Source organism: Hipposideros armiger, unplaced genomic scaffold, assembly GCF_001890085.2.
Source record: "Hipposideros armiger isolate ML-2016 unplaced genomic scaffold, ASM189008v1 scaffold_43, whole genome shotgun sequence".
NCBI lineage: Eukaryota > Metazoa > Chordata > Mammalia > Chiroptera > Hipposideridae > Hipposideros > Hipposideros armiger.
This window is the reverse complement of record NW_017731393.1, coordinates 3,379,412-3,390,386: the sequence shown is the minus strand read 5'-3', so window position 1 is coordinate 3,390,386 and position 10,975 is coordinate 3,379,412. Positions and strand designations below refer to the sequence as shown.

General features: G+C 54.2%; 1 long non-coding RNA gene across 1 annotated transcript in view; it reads right to left on the bottom strand.

Annotated features, from left to right (window-relative positions):
• Positions 1 to 803: 803 nt before the first annotated feature.
• Positions 804 to 10,975, bottom strand: part of LOC109380991 (uncharacterized) — a 33,169-nt gene continuing 22,997 nt past the window's right edge. Inside the window, exons 3-4 of the long non-coding RNA XR_002123597.1 lie at positions 4,481 to 4,549; positions 804 to 1,024 (exon numbers count right to left, since the gene is read on the bottom strand). This is a non-coding gene — a long non-coding RNA (uncharacterized LOC109380991). The remainder of the gene's footprint in view (positions 1,025 to 4,480; positions 4,550 to 10,975) is intronic.

The following is a 10,975-nucleotide window of genomic DNA, read 5'->3' as shown; positions in this document are numbered from 1 at the left end:
TAGGTCCCACAGAATGATGGTGGCTCTCCTGGCTTTCACCCACACAGGACACGCACCAGTTCATCCATCCCCCAGCCCCCCACAAGGTAAAGGTCTCCCAGGTGGAGATCCCACATAAACATGAGATTAATTTATTATTATTGATTGTCAGTTGCCTGGGTTAGAGGTTTTGGGTCCAGCATGAAAACTGTAGACAACTGGATGTTTCTACCCACCAAGCCTCTTAGCGATGCGGAAAACCCCACCCGAAACCAGCCACCAGGCCTCACCACAGGCCGGTAAACATCCCCCCCCAGGGCCACCAGCAAAGTCCACAGAGGCAGAGCTTGGCTTTGAGAAAGAAAAGCCTTTCAAAACAGTGCTTGCTGGAGCCATCAGTCCTTTTCCCTCTGCTGGTGTCAGGCAATGCGAGTGCTGTGTGACACGCCGCCAGCAGGAGCGCAGTGCATGTACGCACACACGCTGGCACAGACATGGGTGAGCACACACTCACACACGTGCACACACACAGCACATTCACATACACGTGTGCACACATGCACTCACTCTCACGCGCACACACGCAAAGTATTTGTACAAGCGTGCACACCCGCTGACACGGATGCAAATTCATACACGTGTGCACCCATTCACACACCCACTTGCACACAAAACACACTCATACACATGTGTGCACACACTCACATGAACACATGTGCCCGTTCACATACTCACATGCATATGTGCCGTACACACATATACAGTCACATGCACACACATGCACATGCTCACACACACATGCACGTACGTACTCATGTACACACAGAGCACACTCACACACGTGCACACAGCATGAGAGCTGTGTCTCATGGCCTCAGTCCCTCCCCGGCCATCACCAGTGATGAATGTGAAGGCGCTAATGGGCACTCGCCCCGGGGCTGCTCTGCGCTTGGGGGGGCAGCGTGCGCAGCCCAGTAGCTGGTCTGGTGAGAGCTGGGCCTCGCTGTCAGGGACGCTGGCAGCTGGAGAGCAGAACCTGCAAAGCCTGAGAGAAAGAGCGGTGGCACATTTCAGAGCTGCACAAAAGGAGCCACAGTGCGCCCTGTCCCCAGGAGCTGCCTGCAAACCCTCCTCCAGAGGGGAGCTGAGGCCCCCGGGGCCCCCACAGGCCTCCTCCCCGCCCCTCCCCACCACTGCTCCTTCCAGCACCTCCTGGCTCCTGCTCCCAGGGGGCTGCTTATGAAGGGTCCCGGGTGGGCATTTCCTGGGGCCCTGCTCCTGATGTGCCAATCCACAGGGCACCCCTCCTCTCTGAGCCCACCCAGGACTGGGACGGAATCTTGGTGAGTAGATTGATGGCAAAGGACCAGAGCCCCAGGGAGGCTCCTGCCAGCCGTAGGCTTGGGGAAATTGAAACCGTCACATCAACAGCGTGGGGACGGAGGAGCTCCGCGTGGCATCTCAAAGGCAAACCTCAGTCTGGGTTACTGTGTTAATAACTCAGAGCCCGTGGGTGGTGGGGGAGAGGAGGCCAGTCACCCTGATAGCAGCAGGGTGCCCCGGGGCCTTCCTCCCACTTCCTGGGGCGCACTACGAAAGGGGCACAGCTTTGAATGCCACCCATTAGGTGTGTTACACACACTCTGATCTTCACTGCAGCCCCGAGAGGTGGGTAAGGTCCCCACTATGCAGAGGAGGGAGAGCTGAGACCGAGAAGCCACAGCTCCCCACGGCCACACACCAGGGGAACAGAACAGGCCTGGCCTCCACCGCTCACCCCCTTGGGCCCCAGCCCCAAATGAAGGCCCACGAGGCACGCTTCCGTGAGCGGGACCGTAAACGCGCTTGTCTGCACTCGGCTACACCACATGCCGGGCCAGGGGACGGGGTCGTGGCCACTTGTCTGCTGGTATCAGGCAACTGGGAGAAGTGCGGGCTTGGACCTCACACTTCCTCCATGGGCCACGGCCGCTGAGCGGTGGAGTCTGCTCAGAGGACACAGGAGCAAGTGGGCGAGAATGCCACCCCTGGCACCAGCTGTAGGTGTGCCCTGTGCTGGGGCCACCTGCGCCCCCTCACAAGGTGGGAGGAGCTCAGACTACCCACCCAAACCCACCAACAAAACCTGCGAAGGACAGGGCCGGCTCTGTCTCCCGAAGGTAGAGGGGACGCCTTCCTGGGGGAGAGAGGGACAGTCCCCAGGCAACTCGGCCATGCACGTGGCTGTGGCACGTGGACACCTCACTGAGGTTGGAGGAAATGCTGCTCTGGAGAAAGGAAGAGGGCAGGAGCTGCTGGTGGGCTGGTTCATTTCAATCTCCTCAGAGCCAGATTAAATAGAAACCATCTAGAGTCTGCAAGGGGAGGACCTTGGGGCATCTGTCCCCACCCTGCGCCCTGCAGGGGCAGGCTGTCCAAGGTCCCTGAGAGGGGAGCAGCCCCCCTCCACCCCTGTGTTCAGGCACATGTGAGAGGAAGACGCTACCTGACTTGCTGCGTAACCCTGGGCAAGCCACGCCCCTCCTCTGGGACTCAGTTTTGCCATCTGTAAAATGAGGAGGCAGAGGATGTCGTGAGATGTGGCCAGAGCGAGGATACAGGGCTACAAGGGAGGAGAGAAGTGGGAGGGGCCTGCAGGTGCTGGTCCAGCCAGCACTGGTGCACGTGTGAGGGGCCTTCCCAGCTCCCAGTCCAGTAAGGGAACCGATATGCAAAAGACAAAATTAAATTCTGTACCGTCCACGCCGGGACACAGGGCCAAGGAGCCTATGGAGAGCAGAGAAGGCCCGCGAGGGTGGGGAGACGCTGGGTTCTGCCTTGTGAAGGGCACTGTGGGCAGGGGTATGAGGTGGAGCAGGGTGCCCAGAGACTCAGAGGACCCAGTTGGGCTGCAGAAGGACTGGGCATAGGGCCTGACAAGGGGGTGGCTCCCCCATCAAGCAGTAGGGCCTGCACCAGGACCCCCGATGGGCTGCCCAGAGTGGACAAACAAAAAGACCAGTCACAGTTCCTAAGAGGCTGTTTGGTGCCTTAGTAACCCACCTGGGCCTGTGCGTTTGTGGCGGGGGTGCATGTGTGTATGTGAGTGTGCTTGTGTTTGCACTCTTTGTGTGTGATTGTGTATGGGGCAGAGCTGTAATCACGGACATTAGGAAGGTTCTCAGTACCCAGGCAGAGCCTTGGCCCCAAAGCCCCCTTGAGGTCCTGGGGTCCTGGCTGCCTGGGCTGACCGCCAAGGGGGGACTCTCGCCTCTCACTTCTGGGCAGAGCTGGCCAGGCCGGCGCGCGCATCTGGGTGGATCTCTGCCAGGTGTCCTGGCTCGCACTGCCCCCCAGTGGCCATCGTCGGCGCCCAAGGACCTGGGGCTGGAGTGGACAGGGAGCTGGCTGACCGAGCCCGAGAGTAGCCAAGGCCATAGATCGTTCTCCTCTGGGCAGGGCGCACCAGCCCCATGAGCCCCTCCAGGAAAATGGCAGCTATTCGGGCCTGAGGTGTCTAGACCCACCAAGATGGTGCCCATCATTCCCACAAGCCTTCCAGAGCGGGGAACCGGCTCCCTCAGCCGGCTTCGGTCCCCTCTGCACACCCACCCAGCGCCGTCTCCAGTCTGCCAGCAGCTCCCTGGTGGCCTTGCCCGGGTCACACCCCTGCCCCAGACCTGGGCTGCCATCTGGGTTATCGCAGATGGGGGTCCTTGCTTCTCAGATGTCTTGTGAGTTTGGGACTCCAAGGCCTGATCATGAGGGTCTGGGAGCCGCTGTGGGGACGTTGCCCTCAGGCCCCCATGGGGGTGGGCAGTGCGTCCTCTCTCACAGCGGCAGTGGGAAGGGACAGCAGCACGAGCCCACTCAAGCCTTTTGTCTGGAGGAAGAAAACTAAAGGAAGGGGGAGGCCCCCCTTGGGCGGATGGGGACTGGGACCCCCCCAGAAGGCGGGCTGAGTTCAGGGCCCCCAACGGGGTGCATTTTCAATAGTTGCTATTTCAGGAGAGAGAGCGTGCCTCGGAGAGAAAAATGCTTGTGAATGAAAAGACAGTGGCCCTCAGGTCAAGGTGACAGGGGCGGGTGGTCAGCAGGCAGAGTGGGGGCCATCCTCCCACCACCAAAGTTCCCCACATGGCAGCGTCAGTGTCATGGTCAGAACTTGGCTTCTCTTACAGGATTGTCAGATAAAAGATGCGTTTCTGATAAACACGAAACATTTGGGACATTCTTATACTAAAACATTATTTGTTGTTCATTGGAAATTCAGCGTATCTGGCACCCTGTATTTCATTGGCTGAATCTGGCGACCGCGACATGGGCTCCGCTCCGGGTTCTGTTTCTCTCTCTGGCACAGAGGCCATTCCGGGCGAAGGGTCTGTCCCTCCCCCCGCGTCTCAGACTGACTGAGGGACAGGCACGCCACTGTCCAGGGTCTGGGGGGATGTCAACACTCCCGGGGTCATTAACACAAAAGCATGTATGGAAGGACCCCAGCCTCACCTCCAGCCACACTTACCATGTTGATTAGCTCGCCCTCTGGCATTCCCCGGGGTTCCGGCAGAAACACTCACTTTCTCCTGCGGACCTGTGACCACATGGCAGCAGGAACGTTATAGAGTGTTCCGGCCCCCACCCGCCTGCTCCACAGTCACTGTTGGACTTTGTCATCTGCATTTTGCCCCTAGAGCCCCCCGCCCCCCACCAAGGGTTAATCACACAGATGTTGGTTGCTGCTGGCATTGGTGGGGGCTCCAAGCTTTCCATGAAGCAAGCTGGGGCCCATAGAAGAGGTCTGAGGCCCTCTTTGTTGGGAAGAACCCATCTACTTAGACTTAGGGTCTCCTTTGTGCAGAAATGGATGCCATGGGTTGGCTGGGCATAGCCCTGGAGCCGCCTCTCTCCACCCACCCTTGCACCCCTGCCCCATCTCAGGACCAGGGGGGCTCCTTGGCTGCTCCCGGGGCTCCCTCTGCCTGCCAGCCCCAGCCATGCCCACCAGCACAGGGTGACCATCTCAGGCAGAGATGAGAAACCTCTTTGGCAAACTGGCTGATTTCCTGAGCTCAGAGTGCTGGTCAACCCTGCCCAGACACAGCTCCATCGCCCAGGGCCTCAGCCCAAAGCCCAGCACAGGAAACTGCCCAGCCCAGCTGCCTTCGAGAGGTGCTAAGGCCCACCCTGGGCACCCTCCCTCTCACTCGAACCCTGAAATGGTGCCAACATCCATGGGGCAGAGGCCAAGTTCCTTGTGTGGCCCTCCAGGGCTCCAAGACCTTGTGATCCCTTCTACTGTGCAGGTGACCTCATCACGCAACCTTGTTCCACACACCAGACTCCTGGGGGTCTCTATGGCTCTGCATCCTGGGTCATTGGCACCCTGAGGGCAAGGCTTCTTGTCCTGTTCAGCACACAGCCCCACGCTCAGCGCAAGGCCGGGCACTGAGAAGGCGTTCAGTCAACATGACGACTCAGTCATCTCGTGGTCGCCTCATGGATGGAGAACTCCTATGGACTTTAAAGACGGAGCTGAAATGTCACCTCTCCTGGAAAGGCCTCCCTGATTGCACAGGACCATCATTTGCACAATGCCATCATTTGTTCCTCTGGGTGCCCACCACCCTGGGCACAGAACCCTCCCGTGGCAGTGCTTGGGAATATGAATAAAATAGATTTCCATATTTTCATACAATATGTTTGATTATATGTTATATTATATATTTATTTATGCATTCTTACTTATGATACACTTTATTATGTTTTATATTGTATACGATATATAATTATATTACATGGTATTATAATTATATTTTATATGTAATTATATTTTATATATTGTAACTAATACTATATAACTAATTATAATAAATTATATATAAATAATATAATTAATTATACTGTGATATTAATCTATATATTATTACATGACATAACATCTATCATATATATTTTAATATTTAAATTTTAACTTAACTAATAATGTAATTTTATATATTATAAAATAACATATGCTATATAATAATACAGTATATAAAAGATATTTTATGTAAATATATAAAAACAAATATAAAGGATATTTGGGGAACGTTGAGTTTTGACTATAGACTATATAGTAATTAAAGTTACTCTATCAAAGTTGGATAGTAGAATTTTTGCAGGGAACGTCCTCATTCTCTGAAGACAAGGGCTGTGTTAGCTGTCTTTGCACCTCCCAGGGAGCAGTACAGACCCTTGGGGAGGACTGGGTTTGCACTTGAACTCCCGAGGCCTGAGGCTGCAGGCGTCACCCAACTCAAGGTCCCTTTTTGCACAGATTACAGGAGACAGCAGCTGCCAAGTCGAGCAGCCAGTTGTCTTAACTGGAAAACAGATAAGAAGCACATTTCTGGAAACAAGTGGGTGCCATCTGGCCCCGGACAGAACTGGGAAGCAGGTTGCTGAGATGAGGCTTTGATCTCCGGTGAAGGCGGCCAAGACCCTGACCAGAAAAGGAGGGAGATGCTGGCGGCCCAAAGCCCAGCGGAGGGGACAGGAAGGCAGGGCCCAGCGGTGCCAGGGCAGGTGCACAGAAAGGTGTGCATGCAGGAGGGAGGCCAGGTGGGGAGACGGGGCGGGGGCCTGGGTACGACTTCAGCTTCACTGCCGCGCTTTGGAAAACAGACAGGAAAGGTCAACACCAGATGCAGCGAGTGCCAAGGCGCTTGGGTCTAAAGTCAGGATCCCCGGTGCCTTGAGAAGCCCTGTCACTGGTGGGGGGCGGGGACACGGTGGCTCTGGCTTTGGAGAGAGCATCTGCCCCCAGATCTCAGGTCCTGGACAGGACAGAAAATTCTTGTGTGTGCCAAGGAGCAGGGTCACCTGACTCCCTGTGTAAAGTGAGGAGGAACCAGCATATGCCCACCAGATCCGTGCCATGCCCCGAGAAGGCTGCCAGGGCCCAGGCGTGGATGCTTCGGTCCCCTCTGTGTTACTATACAGTCTATACTCTGTGTCCCAGGGCTGGCTGCCGTGACAAAGGACCACGGGATGGGTAGCTTAAAGACACAGACATTTGTTTCATATTCTGGGGGCCTGACGTCTGAAATCAAGGTGTGGGTGGGGCCACGCTCCCCCTGGAGCCTGTAGGGAAGGGCCCTTCCTTACTGGTTTTGGATTCTGGTGGTGGCTGGCGGTCCGTGGCCACTGCCAATCCCTGGGTTTGTGGCTGTCACTCCAGTCTGTGCCCTACCTCTGCCTGCACACAGCATTCTTCCCTCATACCTGTGCGTCCATTCACATGGCATCCTCTCTCTGCATCTCTCTCTGTGTTTTCTTATAAGGACGCCAGTCATATTACATTGGGGTCCACCCAACCCCAGTGTGAGCTCATCTTAACTAGTTACATCTGCAATGACCCTATTTCCAAATAAGGTCACATTCTGAGGCACCTGGAGTTAGGACTTCAACATATCTTTTTGGAGACACAATTTAGTCATAACACCCTCCTATTTTATTTTACCTCCCTCTGCCTCCACTTTTTGTTTTAACTGAGAAAGTCTGTTTCAAAAACCTTTGAGTTAATGAATAAATTAATCACATGTTCCAGTTTCCTAAATAGACCAAGTTTCCAAATGGAGAAGATGGTGCCTTTGCCGCGAGAGCCAAATCCAAGGAGAAATTGCCCTGGAATGAGTCTGCTGATTCTGTTTAAAGCATAGAAATTGTCTGGTTTCCCCGTGGCCTGTGGGCTGTGCTGCCCAGCGAAGGCCCCCTGTGGCCCAGGTCCAAGCCAAGGACCCCTGCGTCTCTGAGGAGCACTGTGGGGCAATGGGACAACGGAGACCACCAAAGTCACTCAGTTATCAAGTGGATGGTGGCGTCTGAAGAGGCGGACAACCTAGGTCAAGCCAACAGCACCCAGCAGAGCTCCAGGCCCTGGCTGTGGGCTGCCTGGGTGGGTGGGTGACAGCACTGTCCCCCTGGGCTGTCACCTTTCTTCTCCACAACCATTTGTGAGTTTTCTGGAGCTGTGTCTCGCTCATGCCTCTGTCCTTCAGGGAGGCCCAGCTACTACTGGTACTCAACAGATGCACAGTGAATGATCTATGACTTCGGGGATAAACAGAGTATCTGTTATTTGCCATATCTCAAAAGTGCTTCTCAGATAAAAAGTTTCAAGGAATGTATTCAGACCAGAGTGGAAGCAGTGTCGATTCTCAAAGAACCATTTTCGTAATTATTCCAAAGGTTTATGTCTGCAAACCACTCAACAAGCGATGTTTGACATTTTCGCTGACATTTCATGGCTTCATGTGGACCCCTTGCTGGTGAGGACCCATGGTTTCTGGCATATGAGCAACTTGCAAGAAGCAACTGATGAATGAATGCATCAATCAATCAACAAACAGGGTCATTTATCACAGGCCACCCTGGAGCAGCTGCCGTCCATGGCTCTTTCCTCAGAGTGTGAGCTCCTGGAGGGCAGGAAACACTTACATTTATCTTTCAGCCCCTGGAGCTCCCAGGAGGTTGAATCCATGTTTCCTGAATGAAGGAGCCAATGAAAACACACCCATAGAAATAGGTACATTACATCCATCCTATGGATTAGACCACCAAGATCCCAAGCGACAGGTACAAGCTCCAACGATGGGGCCCACAAGGACAGTCCACTCTGGGATCCTGCTAGGAAGCCCTGCTGGGTGCTGAGTGGGTCAGTGTGTGGACCCCTGGTTCTCTGGGAGGGCACTCCCCAAGAATCTGGCCCCTCATGGTTATATGTGCGCAGTCCTGCCCTGTGCTCAGAGAGCTCAGCCCCTTGAAACACACCCCTCTGAACTACCGACAGGGCAATTTCTAAGCAAAAGAGACTTTTTGTGCCTTCAGTCTGTTGGGCTGGCGTGTAAGACTCACAGCGGAGCCCCAGGTGCGGGAAAGGATTCAGTTAAGATGGAAGCTCACCACCCTTGGCTGGGGCTTGTCCATCCTCGCAGGGGAATATGTCAGCCCCATGTTGTATCTGAGAAGGAGCACATCCATCAGTATCTTCTCGGTCACTTGCCAGGCTCTGCGTGTGCCAGCTTTAGAAAGTCTTGGTGGACACACAGAGTCACCCCAGAAGCTCGATGGGGCGCATTAGTCTGTAGTTTCTCCTTCTGCAGCTTGAGCCTCCCGAGAAAGGACTCAAGAAGACAAGTAACTAAACCATCACAATCACATCAGCAGAGCTTCCCCCACAGACTCCACTTTTGTTTTTTAACTGAGAAAGTCAGTTTCAAAAACTTTTAAATTAATGACTAATTTAATTGTATGTTCCAGCTTCCTAAAGGACCAATTTGAAATAATGCAAAATCCTCTGGATTTTAAAAAAAATGTCCTAAAGTGTCTGCATTTCACCCAAATCACCTGTGCAAACAGTGGAGGACGCCATCAGCTCCAGAGCTGGATGGACACGGGTGGGCTCGAGCCCCCACTTTTGAGACACGTCCCCTCAGGAATGGCACTGGCCTGTCTGAAGCTGGTGTCCCTTCCCTGTGAGAAGAGGAGGATTATGCTCTCGGACGCCAACAATGGGGGTCAGGAAGCCAGGAGGTGCACAGGTTCAACAGAACACCTGGTTGGACGGGGCGTGCTCCACGGAGCCTGCTCCCATGATGACAGATGTTGTCATTAAGTCAGAGGCCACAGGTCTCTCCCACATCAATCACCTGACTCCAAGAGCTGGGAAGACCTTGGGAATTGTCTGGCCTGCCTTCTCGTATGGGGAAACTGAGTCTCAGACAGGCCGAGGGGCTTCTGTGGTCAACAGAATAATGCCTCCCCCCAAATGTCCACATCCGAATCCCAGAAACCTGTGAAAATGTCACCTCACATGGAAAAGGGACTCTGCAGAGGTGATTAAGTGAGGCGTCTTGAGATGGGATAGCACCCTGCATCAACCAGGGGGCCCAACCTAATCCCACGAGACCCTAAGAGGGGCGAGGCTTTCTTGGCTGTGATCAGAAAGAGACGCAACAAAGGAAGCAGGTCAGAGAGACGCTACCGTCCTGACCCTGCACTCCTCGGACGATGGAGGGGGCCATGAGTCAAGGAATGCAGTAGCTTCCAGGAGCTGGAAAAGGCTGGGAAACAGATGGTCCTGCTGGCACCTCCGGAAGAGCCAGTCCTGCCAACACGTTGACGTCAGCCCAGCAAGACCCATGTCAGACTTCTGACCTCCAGAACAGCAAGGGCACAAGTGTGTGCTGTTTTGAGCCACACGGTGTGTGGAAACTTGTTAAGCAGCACTAGGAAACAAAGCCTGCTTCCTCAGTGACCAAGTCCACGTGCCAGGAGGGCCGAGACTCCACGCCCAGGTTCCTGACTCCCAGTCCAGTGCTCATCCTCCAGAGCACTGCATTTTTTTATCCTCCCCAAAGGTGGTCCTAGCAGCTGTCATGCCACCTCTTGTCTGTCGGAGTCCAGGGCACAAACGCTCTCATGGTTATTCCCAGCAACCGGGCTCATTCATTCATTCATTCATTGCTCAGCAAATATTTACTGAGCACTCACTTTGCACCAGGTACTGGAGACACAGCCCTGGGGGTCACACAAGACACTGCCCTGCCGCTCCCTTCACTAAAGACTCTCAGGACGAAGCAAGCCCTCAAGGCCCCCGGACGCTGCAGGCAGTCTCAGAGGATGAATGGACAAATGAAATGTGGTCTATCCATACAATGGAATATTATGCAGCAGGAAACAGGAACGAAGCCCTGATATACGCTGCAATGTAGATAAACTGAAAGCATGATGCTGAGTGAAAGAAACCAGACACAGAAGACGACATGCTGTATGGTTCAAGTTGTAGGAAATGCCCAGAATAGACAAACCCACCAAGACAGAAGATAGATCAGTGGTTGCCAGGGGCTGGACGGGGTGGGGGGTGGGGAGGGGTGAAGTGTGGAGTGACTGCTTAATAGGTTTGGGGGTCTATCAGTAAGGGTTCTCCAGAGAAACACCTGATAGGATATACAGAGACATAGAAAGGGACTCATTA